We start from the raw sequence: 16,779 nt of genomic DNA, 5'->3' as shown, positions 1-16,779 counted from the left end.
TATGGTAAACTCTCCCAGCTTGAAAGGAAAATGTCTGTATTTTGTAGTTTTAAAAGTATTGTGTACGTTTGTGGTACTATAGTATAATTACTGTGAATAACATGGGAGTTTGTCTGGGATGTAGACTTTAAGTCTTATATTCAGACTGTGTTGGGGTGGGAAGCAGATTGCAGAGAAGTACCTATCTGCTAAGCTGTTGCTTACATAGAAGAATCCTCACTATTTATTGTGATGATCTGAAATCATTCCATAGATGTATAGCTTGTTTGGATGTATAGCTTGTTCAGATGGACTGGCAGCCTATGTGTAAAACGGGCCCAGGGCTGGAACAGCAAAATTGTTGCAGAGCAGGACTGAGCTGGGTTGGCACTGAGGTGTGGGAAGCTCATTTAATGCAAGTTGTAGCTGGTGGTATCAGTGCTTCCCTTTCATGAATGCAGTTTAACTTTGCTGCCAGCCTGGCAACTTCCCACTGGGATAATGTAATGCAGCTGCAAGATTATTTTGGCTCTGTGCTAACTCCTTCCCATGCCTTTTTTTAATAGTCTGTCTCCTGCCTTTCCCCATTCAGTCATAAAACCTTTCCTAACATTTGTTCTACTTTTAAGAGCTAGTAAGGGCATGGCAGTTGATAACAGAGCCAACACCCTTCCATAAAAATGCACTTTTCAGCAGTGAAATCTGCTGCCTTTTGGGGAATTTCTAGAGTTGATGCTGGCAAAACATGTTTTGGTTTGTTCTCTTTCTCTGCTAGCTATCCCTCATATCACAAAGTTGGCTAAGATGCTGGGTTTGTATTTTTGTAACTATATAAAAGCTGGGCTGAAACTTTGAAATGGAATAACAATCTAGCTTGGCTGAGTCTTGATCCACTTAAAGTGATAGGAAAAGGCCTGAGATCCACTCTTAGGAGACAGGGCTTTTTCAGAGTATTGGTCCTTTTATAAAAATCAGGGCCAAGTTTGGCTCTCTAGATATTTGACATGTAGTCTTGAGTGTTGGTTTAACCTCGTTGTCACAATTATTTTGTAACAAAGGTAATTATTGATGTTGTAAGTCATGTATCAATTATGGTAGAATGAGATTTGTGTTGGTGTCTTAATCATAACTAAAAGAGGTTCAATTTCTATTGCCCAGCTTTCCAGTTCTTACCCATCAATGCAAAGAATTTGAGATTATAGTTAAGCTTCTTACTTCTTTCATAGTATTAAACCCAGCTTTTAAAATCAGGATAAGGCCCTCTTTCAAGGCAATGGGGAAATGATCAGAATCAGGGTAAGGCAAACTACACTTTGCCTTTGATTGCATTCTTGTTCAAAACCTGCAACAAAAACTCAACTCATCCTTTCTCATGTGATTATTGTCTTCTGAAATATGACCTTTAAATAAAAATGTAAATAATTTGGATTTCTTGTGTGGAAACCACAAATATGGAAGAATGTAAACTGTAGCAATGACAGATGTTAGTGTCTTCAGGGGCTGAAACAATAGACCAGGATGGTGAAAACTCTCCTCCTGCTTAGTTAATTCCTTACTTTTTAATGGCACGTGAGGGGCCCAGGTAAAACTTTCAAAGAACCCAAACTGGCCTCAGAGGGAAACGAGACTGCTTTTGTGTATCTGCCCTTTTTTCTTAGCAAGTAGGTGATGACTTCAGCTGCATTAGAAAGAACCGTTTCTCTCTACAGCCAATGCGGTAAATTGTTCCACTTTCTCTTCTAAAGTTCTTTCTCTGTCCTTGTCCTGACAAACCATTCTTGTAAAGGGAGATGTCTTTCTGCCGCTTTTGTTGGTGCCATTGTGTTACAGATTGTTTGGAGCGCCTTTTCAAGACCTGCGATTAAGACCTGCAAAAGATCTGGGAGAATCTATTTGTCTTGGTTTTTCCTGAGCCTTCCGAGGGACTCAGGCAGGCCCTGTTCTTTGCCTTCCTGCTCTAGCCACTGTAGGGGGCAGAAGGAGACAGGGGTCAGACATGGAGACCCGGGCTAAGAGTTAACATAAACCCTTGGGAGAAAGAAATTTTGACATATAATAATTTTTCAGTCTTTCAAAAATACTGAGCGGCCTGCTGCTAGAGGCAAGCTCAGTGTCTCAGTGTCCTTAGGACTGATTGAACATTGGGAAATCCAGCTTTTGATTTGTGTTTCTTAAAAAAGGTTTGCCCCTGCTGTCTTGACAGCATGGAGCAGGAAAAGCGGCAAGAGGTTGTCAAAAGATGTGTATTGAAAATAACCGGTCAGCGTCTGGAGGGTGCCGTCACCAGCATGTAAAGGCAGACATCTGTAGGATGCTTTGGGTTCCAGAGATATTTTTATGAATGAAAGGTGCTCATGACTGGAATGCATGCTGAAATAGGCTGTGCTAATGGAGTCTCTACGATCTCCTTATCTTCACTAGTAAATCTGCCCCCGAAGATAAGTGTTTAATAACATTCCAATTTGGTTGTACTTGCTAAAGGTGATTGAACTAATGACCCATAATCCAAAAGATCCATCTGTAGTGAATAACACTAAGGCTTCAATCCTGTGCTGCTGATTTAGCAGGATATCTGCTTAATTTACCACATATCGCTGTTGCAGAACTTGCTCACTGATCAAACCAAATTATTTACCTGGCTCTGAATGTAATCCAACCTTTCAGTTCCAAAAGGATAACAATTCCTTTGTGTGTATAAAAGTTAACAAAAATCTCACATGCTCTTGGGAATCAGTAAATGTGTGTGTGAGAGGCAGAAATTTGAATAGTTGTTTTGTTATGCTTTGGTTAGATGAGAAATGTATGTGGTACTGCATGCACAAACTTCTGATGCAAATACTTGTGAATATGGGTCTGAAATTTGCTTTGGTCAGTAATTCCTCTGCACTCAACTTTTTCCTGCAAACATTAGAGAAAGGTGGAGCTATGGCTAAAGTATATTCCTATCACACTTCAAACAAATACCTTAGAATTCTTTCTGTTTGGCAAATGAAGTGCTCCTAATCACTTCAGTGGGAATCTGTCTGGTTTCAGGAATGCAGTATCTTGACCTAAGACCCCTGCTAACACTTACGTAATGAGACCCACTGAACCATGTGAGACTACTTATGCACATGATTAATTTTATGGACAACTTCATGTAATATGCAGGTCTAGGACAGGACTTATAACTGCAGTCATCGATTTTTGATTGCAAAGTAACAGACTTCAATATTAGGCTAGAGTGACAGGGACCCCAGTTAAGTTTTCCTGCTGCTTCACTGTGGATGGTCTATTCCTTCTAATCTAACTCTTGTAGAGAGCTGTTGCTTCCATAAATCCTGCAAAATCTTCCAGTAGCTATTTACTCACAAGTTCTTTGTTAGATTGAAATGACTAGTCTTCATTTCAGGAACTTCCTGAAAAAAAAAAAAAAAAAACAAACCTAAAAAAACCACCAAAAAACCACACAAACCACAAATCCAAAAAACCCCACACATAAATAAATAAGCCCCTCCACCCTTCTGCTGTCACTCAAGTATTTGTTGCTAAGTTCTGCAGTTCAGAGTAATGATGATTGAAGTGGGTGAAACTGTGCAGGGAGAGAAATAACTATTTTTATGGGATAATTTTTTCAAGACTTTTTCCAGCATTGCTTGTAAGTTTGATGTGTTTTATTGCCAACACTTTATATAAGAAGAGGCAACTTCTTATGTGTTGAGGCAACTGATCCTCATACCTCAGCTTGTATTCTCAGGTTTTGCATCCTTGCCAGTAGTACCTTACTGAAGATTTGGACTGAACAGTGACTGCTAGAAATAATCTTCCCACTGTTACTAAGTAGACTTTAATTTAGTAGTTGGAGAGACTGAGTGAAGCTCCAGGACGGACACAGCAAAACAGTGAGAGCAAAAAAGATACTCTTCACAGCCTGAGAGTTCTGTCCTACACTTATGGTGATAAAGCCTGATGCATCAGAAAGTTTGCAGCAAAATTGAAGCATTTCATATGCTTGATTTCAAAGGCTTCAATGTATACACTTTTAAGATAATTGTGAGTATATAGAGCAAGCCTAAGGCAAAAAAGAGAAGTGGCCTAAATGCACAATATTGTTCTTCTGTCCCCTTTTTTATCCTTGCAGTGAATTAGACAAGTTTCCATCTTCTTAGCTTTGTGTAGGATCACACACAACTTCCAGTGTAAACATTCATGCTTAAACCTCTATCTTAAGGTACATTTTCCTGTCCACTATCCTTCATATTTGTCTCTATTTAATCTAGCTAGTTATGGTCCACAAACCTGATTAGGAAAAACCTGCTTCCTCAGTTGAGAGTCAGTGGTTGTTGTATTCCATGTCTTCAGGACTGGCTCTTATTGCAAGTTCACTGAAAATTTTATTTTCTTCTCAATGTGACAGGGTAGAGTCTAATCTAGATGAACTGCATGAACTGCATGAACTACAAAGAGGTGTATGTAGGGAGGATGACCAGCATCTTGTTGGAAAAAATAAGTCCAAGTTTCTGCAGGGAAAAATCTGTAGGGAATAGCAGATTGGCCTATTAGACTGACTGATATAACTGGGAGGAAAGAGAATAAATAAGCTTTTGGACCTGCAAGCCCTTTTCCAGGTCTGCTGATTACCTACCCACTTAATGCAGTTTTTGTTTATATTTTCTGATAAATGCTTTATGTGTTACTTCACACTGAATTTTATAAGATGTGGCTTGTACCTTATTACTCATTTGTTCTGTCAAAGAGATTTCATGTGAATATCTCTGAAGATTGGATCCAGTTAAAAAAGGTAGTTCAAAGCCTTCTACAGTGAAATTGAGAGCATCTTGATCAGGGCCTGTGTAGTTTTCTTTACACTGCTTATAAAGTGAGCTTTAGTAGCATTATTGTTTAAAAATCAAAATCGTAAATGCAGTAAGCAAGCAAGCTAGACTGGCTAGGCTGACAGCCCCAGAAACAGAAATTAATTTGTTTTCTCCCCCCTAGCTGAGAGCCAGCATAAACAGTGCCAGGTCCCAGGTACACAAACCTCTGATAGGTGAGTAATAGCTGAAGACAGGACAGGATCCACGTGGATCTCAGAATGCTTTGATGGAGCAGTGGCAGAGCCAGTTGTGCAGTGGAAGGCTCAAGGATGAGACTGACCAGCGTCCAGGTAAGTTCACTCTGGTGAAATAAAGATAATGGCTTGGAACTCTGTGGAGGGTCTGCCCCTCTCTCCTGTGTGTGCAGGCAATGCCAGGGGTAGGTTGCATTTTCTGCTTCTTTTGGAGGAGGCTGAACTAAGAGATTTGGTTATCAGCTGAGGGAAAGCAGCTGACTCCAGCTGTCTGAGTGTGCTTACACAGGTGGGCTCCACAGCTAAAGCACTGGCTGCACCCAGAGCGGGGTCACAGTCACAACTCCTACAGGAATGACTCAGAACTATAGCTGGCCAATTGTAATGTGACAGTCCATGAAGGAGAGCCTGCCCTTCCCCCTTTTGTCTGAGTCCTCTTTACTCCTCAAATTCTTGCATAAATTCACTTGTTTCATCTTGTGTGATAATCTTAAAGTGCTGCTGTGAAAGTCAGGAATAACTTGAGAACTCTTCCATCTTTCCTGCCTTTTTTTTTTTTTTTATTATTCTACTTACTAGTGAGTAGCTTGCCAAAACTGCCCAGACTTTTAAGGAGGCAGTAGTGTAGCTTTTTAGTTCTAAACAGAATGTTGAATGTTGTTTCTTTATAATACAGGATTAAAATAACATCAGTTCTAATTTTGTACCTTTTCAAGTATCTATACCTTTTCTGCAATCTGCTAACATGAATAAGAAATGCAAAATGATTGTATAAGAAGTCTGTTCTAATTATAAGCATATTTTTATTCATATAAAACACTGTTCTAGTCACCTTGAAATTTCCCTCCAGAGAATGGCTGCTAAAAATTTCATGTGCTTTTGCTCTAAAATACTGGATTGCCCTGTAGCTGATTATCCTGTAACAGTAAATAGAAAGACTTTGCCTTATATGTGGTACAATAAGGAAATTCTTGATATTCTTGTAGGCCAGTAGCATTAACATTTTTGCAGTAAGAGAGCAACTTGATATCTGTGACCTGTTGACTCTTACTTGTTTTTAAAAAAAGCCTTCAAAAATCCCTTGTGAATCTCTTGGTTTGAATGGAAAAAAACCCAAAGCCCTCCACTGTTCTTTAGTAGAGACTGTTTCTGAATACTTAAAAGCTGTAAATAAAATTGGAACAGCTTTCTTATTCCTACTCGGAAGAAAATCTATGTTCAGACTGCAATTATCCTGCAAGCCAGTTGTTTTAAGATGTTGACTCTAGTTTACTTGGTTATTCCATGACAAATCTGTTAGGATTTTTTCCCCTCAAATGAAGTTTTGATGCAGTTTGACATAAAATTCAGATACTTTTTTTCACATATATTGAACTTCTAAACCACAAGTGCATCATTGCAAATATAAAACCATTATCTCAGGAATGGACATCCTTCTGTAGAGTCAGCAGCTGAAGGCAAAAAGCACTCTCTGTGCAGTCTCCTTGACTTCTAAGGTCCATTCAAGATCCTTCACTGCTGGGACTGTTCCAGGAAGGCTTTAATTTTTAAGGAGCTTTTTACTAATGTAAATGTTCTTGCTTTTTCAGATGTCTTTGAATCCTGCAGAAACTAAGTGGCTTCTTGCTGCAGAATAGAATATGGAAAGCACTGGAAGCTGCCTGTGGTGTGATATGGCTGAGCTCCATGTACAAGGATACAGGAAGGTAAACTGTGGTGATAGCAATGTCTCACCTCAGGGGACTGGTAAAAATGTGATGATACTCGAACTGTGAGAGAACCTTCATCAGATGGGCTTTCCTCTGAATCACAGAGTGAAAGAGAAGAGACCATACAAGAGTTCTTTGCAGGGACAGTCTGCTTTGATGACTAAAGAACTCTGAATGGCAAATGTGTGTCACAAATGTGCAGTGTCATCCTGTGGTGTTTGGGTGCAGTCCAGAAGGGAATAATGCAAATGATTGTTAACAAATGTATAGTTAAGAGGACTAATTGGACAGAAACAGCTAAACTATTTCAGTCCCACAAAGAGAAGAGTGGACTTAAGATGTTGCTTAAGATAAGTGCATTTCAAAGAGGAGCTGGTGCAGAGGCTTCAAAAGGTTTCCCAAGGATCACCTGAGAGAACTTACCTTCCTGCACTAGTGGCATTTTTGCCATTGGGTTCACAAGGCCAGGATTTTGCCCTGGGAGTTCTGATCTGGTAATGAAGAAAATATGTGCAGTATACACAACTTTTAAAGTATTCCAGTCACTTATTTGTATATCATCACATTTTACCTCATTAAATATTAATCTTGAAGTTCTTGGTTTTAATTTATTTTTGGGAATGCTGAATTCCGTATTTGTTATTTATTGATATACCTAATGTAGTTTGGGGGAAAGATCTGAAATGTGACTCAACGTTTTCAAATATAACTTAACAAATAAAAAGCATTCCAAAATAATTTCTGTTATAAATTTTGGGTCCTTGAACACTTGATTTACCTGCAGGGTTTTTTTTGCTGTTACAGAACTTACAGGAATAATGCTTGTAACTGAAAATTAGTGAAACATTGGGGTTTGTGGCTTGTAATTTTTTCAACACCTAAAACCTCTTCTGTTGTAATGCATTATTCCAACAGTAAACACAGGAAAAAAATTAGAACACTTTCATGCAAAGCTGAAATGTGCTCACCTATTGGAGTAGATACCTGATGTCTTTTGATTAATAAGGGGAATTTTTTATTATTACTAGTTTACCTCATGCTGTACCTGTGAAAACCCCTCAAATTTAGTCAAGTTATAAGGCTTTGAGAAATTTCTGTTTACATAGTCCAGTGATGTTTGTAAATGTGAGTCAGAGAAAATACATTAACTGCTTTCCTGTGTCTTTTTGTCTTGTTTTCTCCAGGATTGCTTCTCCTGGAAGGGTGCTTTACCTAGCCAGCTGTCACTATTCATATGCACATAAGACTTGAAAATTCGTAAGTTACAATTTAATGCACTTTTTAAAGATGTTTCTTAGCAAATGATAAGGTAATGATGCTTTTTATTTTTGCATTTCAGAGCATCAAGGGTCTAACCCAATTTCCACTGTAGTCCCGAGTACGTTTCTTTTTGTTTATTGCTGTAGTTCAAAAATATTTGAATGGTTTTAGGATCTTGACTTCTCTGACCAGGCATCTGATAAATCTGTCTCTTTTTTTTTTATCTCAAACAACATTCTGCAGTACTAATCCTGGCTGCAAAATAACATTCGTGCTTAATAATTTTACACAGTGTCAGATATCTTCAGCTGTAATTATGGTTCAAAATGGTTTAAATGGTGGCAGCGGTATACTTTGGCAAATACCTATCCTCCAAGCCTCGTTTTTAGAAGAAAGAGCTACTGCTGTTTGCATTCACGTGTTTTTAAGGTGCCATGCATGTGACATTTCTTACCGAAGGGAACACTTTTAACAGTATGCTAGAATTTTTTTTCCTGTTCATTTAAGAGAGTTGTTTGAAACCGTACATTGTCTCTTCTTAAAATAAATGTTTTTCACAGGTGTTCTGCTAAACAAATATTGCTGGGAGGTTTCTAGGGGTATGTTTTTTCTTTGCTGTTTTTAAGCTACATTAATAAGCCTTGGTCTTTTTGGTAATACAGTTTTAACTTGGAACATAACATCTAGCAACAAAAAATATATATATTGTGATCAGAATGAGTTCTTTCCCCCAAATACAGTTAGAGCATATGTTCTCATCCTGTGCAGTCTAGAGGGTGGCTGATTGCATGCTGTGAGATTTGGGTAAAGAGGCTGTCAGTGCATTTGCCTGTCATGAGCCTGACTTCATTTATACAACAGAAATGAGGTGTTTTCTCATGCTTAGAGTGAGAAGAGCACCTATGCTCTCCCTTTGAATTCCTTTAAAAGAATTTGAAGTCTTTAAAGGACACTTCATTGTATTCAGTAAAGTGCTCTATGATTAACTGATCTGTAGCTCATACAAGGCCCTCATATCAAATACAGAAGATGTGTTGTTCTTTGCTTCTGAAATCCACTGCAAGAGCCCAGAGGAGAATAATTATTTGTGAGGAGGTAACTGCTTGCAGGTAAAGGTTGTCTTCAGCAGAACCTATGGAAAGTGATATTCATTTACTTTGACTTTTCTCTGTGTGTGAGGTCAGGCCTCTAGAGCAAGACTGACTGAGAGGCAGAAAGTTCATGAGCGAAAGTGTTTCCCTTCTGTATGGAATAAGAAAAAATAAGCAAAGTTGATCCTTCATAGGCACATATACCCAGGTAACACAGAAGAATGTACAGAAATCATATACAAGCTGTGAAAATGTTGACTATCACTTACTGTAGAACTTTCTTTGAATCATAGCAAATGCGTAAATGGTCTTCTAAGAAACTTAGTTAAAATAGACTTCCTGGCTGCTAGCTTTGCACATTGCCCAAGAAAGTAGCAAAGTGCTTGTTACACTGCACCATTTCCTCTACCCCACTGAGTTTTCCCTGTATCCCTGTATATGTTGTGGGTGGAACATGAACGTGAACTGTGTAACTGCAGGCATAATTTAACCTTTGAGACCTTTACCACTGCAAGTGATACAAGAAAAGTGAAAGTCACATTTGATGTTCAGGTACCAAACCAAGTACCTGCTGAAGTTTGAAAAACACAGTTAAGAAAACATAGGTTTTGCTGGCACATGGCTTTGCTACATGAACTGCCCTGGCTTGTCCTGTTAAAACTCAGAGCAAAACTTTTACCAGCATAGGGAGGCAACACGGAGTATGTGTCAGTACAGTGGCAGGATAATGCAAAATACCAGGAAAACAAAGAAGGAGTGAAAATGTTGTTTTCCTCACTGAGTTATTCCCTTTCTTGCCAAGATTTGCCAAGCCCTGCACATTGAGCATTAGATGTGCAATCGACTCTGTGCCAGAATTTTACATACTTAGCAATGTGGCAGCTTTTACCAGCCCTGCTTTCATCCATTATGTGGCTGAAAGCCCTGCTGGCTTCTGGCTTCTCACGCAATCCCCTCACTTCCACACCGAATGTGCCAGGTGATTTTACCTGCACGTGACAGCCTGTAGCAATGGATCTGTTTCTGGGCTTGCTGTGTGCAGGATGCTGAGATCTGTCCCTCAGGCAGGTCTGTGCATTTGGGCTCAGCACCGAGCTGGGCTCTGGGGTACTCTGCCTTGTGCACTGGAAAGAAGGGAAAACCCAAACCCACGGCTGGATGCCCTACAACTGTACTAATGGGAATACTGGAATATAAAAAGATGTGTATATATGGTGTATATAAAGGAGTTCTAATCCTCTTGGGTTTCCTGCTTTTTCATTAGCATCTGGCCCATGTGAACTTACAGAAATAAATCCTCACCCTGTTTCCCCTCTGCATACAAGTGAAAAAAACCCAGTTCCTAAAGTTGCCAGGACTCCTACTAAAAGTATCACACTAATCTCCATAGCTTTAAGAAAAGGAGTAATCACGGATTCCTTTCATAGGGCAAATGTACAGCAGTGGCTTTACTTTCTGCTCTTCCAGGAGGGCACGGTGTGCAATCCCTTTGGGGACAGCTTTGGGAGTACTGTCTGAAAGGATGTCACTGCTGCTGGGAGCTTTAACACTGGGCCTGCTCTCCTGGCATGCCAGATATTTCTTTAAGCTATAGGTGACAGGAGACCTAATGCTGGAATTTTTATTTTTGGGTATATAGCTCATCATCTTCAGGAGAAAGGGCATAGCAGAGAAAATAATGAAATGCTGCATAAAATGGATACACTTCTAAACAGGAAAAACAAATAATTAATAATCAAATGAAAGCATTAAAAATTAATAAATATATAAGGTAACTTGGGATTTCCACACAGCTAATCTCTATCTGTGGCTATCTCATCAATCTTTACTTTTGCAGGCATTTGCAAGTGGTGCTGTTTCTTTAACAATTAATGATCGGAAAAGATGAGCAATTATAGTAACTTAATAGAGATTCAAATAATGTTTGTTAAACAAAACTAACAATTGTGGTATTACTGCAGAATTTAACTCATGGATCTGCTACTGGATTTATAGGAGCATGTAGAAAGGTATTTTTTATAGTATCCTTTAGAGAATGATAATAGACACCATGTTTTTCCTTTGCTCTTAGAAATAAGAGCTCTTCTGTCTTATATTCCACAGGGTAACATGTGCACTGTTGAATACTAAATTTTTAATGTTGATCACTAACTTACAAAAACAATCTCTGCTTTACCGGCCTTAATACTTGTGAAGAAATAGGTACACAACCACACTTTCTGTTCTTATATGGATATTCTAAGTCAGGGCTTCCAGAAACAACTTATTTAATGAGGCAGTATTAATTGATAGGTTTTCCCCCTTAATTTTTATAGAAAATCTGTGTGGATTTCAGTCACCTAAATAGCTGTATAGCAGCACAAACACACTTGAAATAGGCTTAAATGGGTTCATTTGAATGGTGTAAATAGTTTTGCTTGTGATTTATCTTTCCTAAAAGCTATAAAATGCATGTAATTGACCTGCTGAGGGATGCTGTGCCATTCAATAGGGCACATACAGAGCACTAGGAAAGGGAGCACTTGCCCTTCTGGCTTAGTTCCTGGTCAGTTTGTGCATTCTCTCCACTGAAACTTCCTCTGAAGTCCCTGGTACAGTGCAGAAATGTGTACCATTCAACAAACATTTGAAAGCATTTCATGAAAATAAAGTCTTATTTTTAGATGTGTTTAGTGCCTTGAGTCTTCTAAAGTGTTGGTATCAACTAATGCTGCAGGAGAGATAGTAATTAGATTTTGCTGTCATCTGAACAGCAATTGATAGTTATTTTGGACTCTCTGATGTGCTTGCAGTCAGGTGCCATTTGCTGAGGGATGAGGTTTGGTTGTGAGTAGCTAGAAATTTGTTAGATTTATAATTGAAAATAAATCTGTGTGACTAACATTAGGCAAAGGCAGTCTTTTTGATGTAGGCTGATTGGCCTTTCTTGTCATGGTTCTTGATGCTTATGCTCATCCTCTCTCCTGCCTTCCTTTCCTCCAGAACCTTTATTTCCTGTTGGGAGCCAGGTGAAGGTACCTTGGTGTATGCCTGGACAGCCTTCAGTGGCCATCTGGTGCTGCTTAGCTGGAGCTTCTGGCCCAGAAATTAGATTAACACTTTCTCATGGCTGCTGCTCTTTGGCTTCTCTGTGTAACAAAGAGCTCCTGAAGTAAAAGAAATGAGAGCACGTCAGTGTCTTTGTGATTCACTCCCTTAACCAGTTTCTTGGAAAAAATAATTCTCAAATATCTGTGTTCATAGTATCCTTTTGTGTTGTTTTGAGAAGACTCAGCAAAGTCAAAAGGCACAATAGCTCTGAGTGGCATCTTTAAATCTTTGTTGATATTAGGAACCCGACAAATACAATATAATTTTTCACCCTTGTGCAATCCTGAACTGGCAGTTGCCAATTAGAATCACTCACCAGGCTGGAGTCAAATCAGGAGCACTTGCTAATGTTTGTTTCTAATCTTAGAAATTGGGGAAGAAATTGTGTATCTTGCCTCTGTGACATAGATGTAACCATTCCTCTTTCATTCCATGATGGGCTTCTCCACACAGGATTTTCCTCTTCTCCCTCAGCTATTTTTAATTAACCAATAGTAATAGGCATTTTATTCAAATAAGAAATGTCTGTTAAAGGAACTGGAGTTTCTTTAATACCAGTCAATGAATGGTGCTCATATGAAGTTGATCAGGAATTGCATGTGTGTGGAATCCAGCCCTAAAGTAATAAGGACAAAACCTCTAAATTTTGTTTCTAGATATATATCTGACACTTGCAATTATTGTGAGAAGATGAACACCTATTTAATGAGGTTCTTCTGCTGGATTTCTTAAGTGACACTGTAAATTTATTGACTATGCTGGTGGTTATAGTAACCTGTGTCATACTACAGTATTTTTACTGTGTTTTCTAGCCTTCCATTTTCTTATAATATGTCAAAATATTTAAGAAAGCAGCTGTTAATTTCCCTTTTGTTGATCTTGTGCACTTTTTCTGGGAGCAGATGTCATTAGGCTAATGAAAATTATTCCTCTCAAATGAGAAGTGTGCTTGAGCATACAGGCAGATGAGGACAGTAGTCATTACCCAAGAAGGAAAAGCACAAACAGACTTAGATACTCTGGCCCATGTTATAGCTGCAGGCTGGGAAACTGGCCCCTGCTGGTCCCCTGTAGTTCCAAAACTCTGTGAAAGCACAGGCAGGAGGCGTGGGGAAACTGAGGAGGCCAGGAGATGAACTAAAGGGAAAAGTAGGACTGTAGTTTTCATGGAAAAACTCTTGCTCTGTTTCCGGTTGGCAAACTCCTGATTGCTTTTTCTTTTTCTAATGGTTCTGTGGTTCAATTGTTACATTAAAGGCAGGTATACTGGGAAAAGTCATTGCCTTTTAAAGTAAGTAACAAGAGGAATAGTTGCCAAGTTTTTCATTTTAAAGGGGAAACATTTAAGCATTAAGTAGTGATCACTGAGGAAAAGCTTCAAACTAAGCTTTCCCTGGGTATTTCTATTTTCTTATTCACAAAATAAGTAAAAAGCCCCATGCATCTTAAGTAATGTATCCCAAAAGCTGTCAAGCCATCTGTCTAAAATTAATTTAAGTCTAAAGGGACTTGTTAAAAAAAACAAAACAAAAAACCTCTGGCAAACTCCAAATATAATACTGCCAGATGTTGAACTCAAGTGATGGACTTGTTTACCTGGAGAAGAAGGAGTTGAGATGCAGATACAGAATCACAGAATTGTTTAGGTTAGAAAAGTTAGATTGGACCTTTGAGATCATCGAGTGTAACCATTAACCCGGCACTGACAAGTTCACCACTAAACTATGTTCCTAAGGTGCCACATGTACCCTTTATACCTCCGGAGATGGTGACTCCACCACTTCCCTGGGCAGCCTCCTTCAATGCTTGACAGCCCTTTCTGTGAAGAAATTTTTTGTAATATCCAATCTAAACTTCTCCTTAATACTTGTACAACTCAAGACCATTTCCTTTTGTCCTATTGCTCATGACCCAGAGGACTGGCAGACATATCCCCAATATTCTGGACTGGTGATCTTAAACTCTTTTGTTGTGAAAGGAGGAGATGATCAGATTGGCTATTAAAACTTGTTTGGTTTTTTTGGTTTGGGTTTGGTGGTTGTTGGTTTTTTTTTTGGCGGGGGTGGGGGTGGTGTTCATTGGGGCTTTTTGGGGTTTTTTAGGAAGCAAAGGTATTTTCTTATCCTTTTTTTTGTACCGCATCAATGTTGGCTGCAATGAAAGACATGACTATTGCTTTGTTAATATGCATTTGGATAAATGGGTGAGTGTGCAGTGTAGCTGCTGAAGGACCTACTTATCTCAGGTGTTTTCTTTCTCAGTTTTGCCTAAGCTGAGAAGCATGTCTTCGTAACATTTTTTGTCTTTGCAGCCTTGGCAGCCCAGACTCCAAATCTGATTTTTTTTTTCTGGCAGTGTGTGATGTTGGAAACTAACCGTGGGAGGGCCACATGCAATCTTCAGTTTTGGGATGTGCCCTGTGGCTGTCTGTCTTTTTTAAGAAGAGATACGGCCTTCAGAGACTACAGGTCCCAGCAAGCAGTGCTTCCTTCTGATCTGATAAGCAACTGCTCAGATCTGATGTGTGCTGCATGTCAGGGCGTGCTGGCTGCATGAGCCACACCTCAGCATTTGAGATAAGGGTGGCTGCAGACTGCTCCAGCCAACACAAAGTAGGTGCAGCTTTGGCCAGAAGCTGATTTTGTTTCTTTTCATCTGCCCTACAGTTTTAGGAGCTTGTTTTATCTTACACAGCAATGCAACAAGATTCTGGTATATAGCATGATTGCCCATCATATTGAATATGTTTTTGGTTTGTAGGTTTTTCCAGGCGCTTCCTTTTTCTTCTCTGTGATGGTTGCCCTCAAATGCTGTTCAGGAGTGGGCAAAACTTTTGGAAGTGGCTAATTGCTTCAAATTAAGGGTGTTGTTGCAAGAGATTCAAGCCCGTTTTTACTTGCTAAAGAGACCTGTCTCATTCAGGCAAGCTTTGGATAAACAGTCTGAAATTTGAGGTGGTTTATCTGATGCAATTTTTAAAAAGTTTGTCCAGTATGGGAAGAGATTACCTCACTTTGACCTGGACAGCTGAGAAAGGAGCTTTGACACATCTTTGGGTGCAGTTTAGGCACCTGTTCTGAAATGCCTTCAGATTAAGAGTTCAAAAGCTGACTCTGCTTGCTTGGATGCAGTTCAGGATTGGAGCAATCCCTTTCTCCCAGTCGTAGGCTAGATGCTTCCCAAGATGTTTGGATGTAGCTTACTTCTTTGTAGCAATGCCTTTCTGAGTTCTGTTCTTCAGCTGGGTCTGCATCTGAACAAGTGATGAGAAATTCTTTTGGAGTTTCACTGTATCTCAGATGTTTCTTGAGAAGTGTGAAAAACCCTGTGTGACTCTTCTGAGATTTGTAGGTGACTTCAGTTTCTGCTGTCTGTTGTAAAATACGAAGCCAAAGTGTCAAGTGCCCTGCACTGTTTGTCATCTTTATTTCTTGCTTTGTAGTCTTGTTCAAAGAAAGTTCAGCTGAGTGAAGAGTTTTTCATATTGTTTTAAAATCCATCACTTACCACCACAAGAGCAGCAGTATCAGGTTGATCAAGAGACCTGTTTGTTCCAGAATTGCATCTCAGTCCCTGGTTAATAATGGACTCATAGAGAAAGAGCAAAAATGGCATTCTGTGTGAGAGAAGAGCCTATGTTGGAGTACTGTCTTGCTTAGGAGCTTGAACTTCCTAAGTTAGTATTTGCTTTGGGATCATGGTAACACAGTTGTTCCTGCCAATGTATTCTGTCATCCTGCATCCCGTATTTGCACTTTTGCACATTAAACATAAAAACAATAGCATTATTACTTGGATTTAGTTCTTTGTGTAGATGGCAGTGTGATTAGCTGAAAAGTTGCACAAAGACAAATCAGATGCTGTTAACTCCTTCCTGCTTGATGATTTGTATATTTTGGAACTTGGAAATAATTCTCAAGGCTTCTATTTGGTCATGTATCAGCTCTATTAATAATTTTTTTTAAACCCTGAGATCTGACTTTTATCTCAACTTGATAAATAATGGAACCTTTGGCTAGTAGAGGGAGGATAAATACATACATAAAGAAGAGCAGTTAATGATTAAGTAGCTGATCAACAGAGATGACAGTGGATAAAGATACCTGTCAATATCTTAGCACCATAAAACGAAATCATCATTTGACCTGATCCAACATCTGAAGAATTTAATTTCCATTGATTTCAAAGGAGTACCTTCTTAGCCTGAATGTTATCATTTTTTATCTCTCTATCCTTTTTCTACCCGCCCCCCCCCCCTACTTTTTTTTTTCTCCCTATTTTTCCTTTATAAGCACAGTTAGGTTATTTGATCTGAATCCCTTCTACAGCACGGTTGTTTTTTTTTTTTTGTAGAAACAGCTTCCTGGAGAAGAGTGGCACCATGGTATACTGGGAACAGCCTGTTGGGTAAAGGTAAGATGATAAAGCGTGATCCAGTGCTTTTAAGGGAATAGCCACAATGAAATCTCTGTTTTTACAGAGGAATATTGTAGTAAGGAAAGTCAAAAAGTTTCTGATACTGACTTGGAGAAGTCTCGACAGTTCTCTGTTGTTATTATAGGGCATATATATATATATATATGCCTTCTTTTCCTTCAAA

The 16,779-nt window shown here is 39.1% G+C and overlaps 1 protein-coding gene across 1 annotated transcript in view; it reads left to right on the top strand.

The window, feature by feature from the left end:
* ALS2 (alsin Rho guanine nucleotide exchange factor ALS2) overlaps positions 1–16,779 on the top strand; it is a 214,796-nt gene that overhangs the window by 14,971 nt on the left and 183,046 nt on the right. Inside the window, exons 6-9 of the mRNA XM_083864631.1 lie at positions 4,957–5,125; positions 6,619–6,735; positions 7,923–7,995; positions 16,533–16,592. The gene's annotated coding sequence lies outside the window, so the exon portion shown is untranslated. The remainder of the gene's footprint in view (positions 1–4,956; positions 5,126–6,618; positions 6,736–7,922; positions 7,996–16,532; positions 16,593–16,779) is intronic.

This window comes from Zosterops lateralis (assembly GCF_965231275.1).
Source record: "Zosterops lateralis genome assembly, chromosome: 7".
Lineage (NCBI taxonomy): Eukaryota > Metazoa > Chordata > Aves > Passeriformes > Zosteropidae > Zosterops > Zosterops lateralis.
This window is presented reverse-complemented; position numbering and strand designations above follow the sequence as displayed.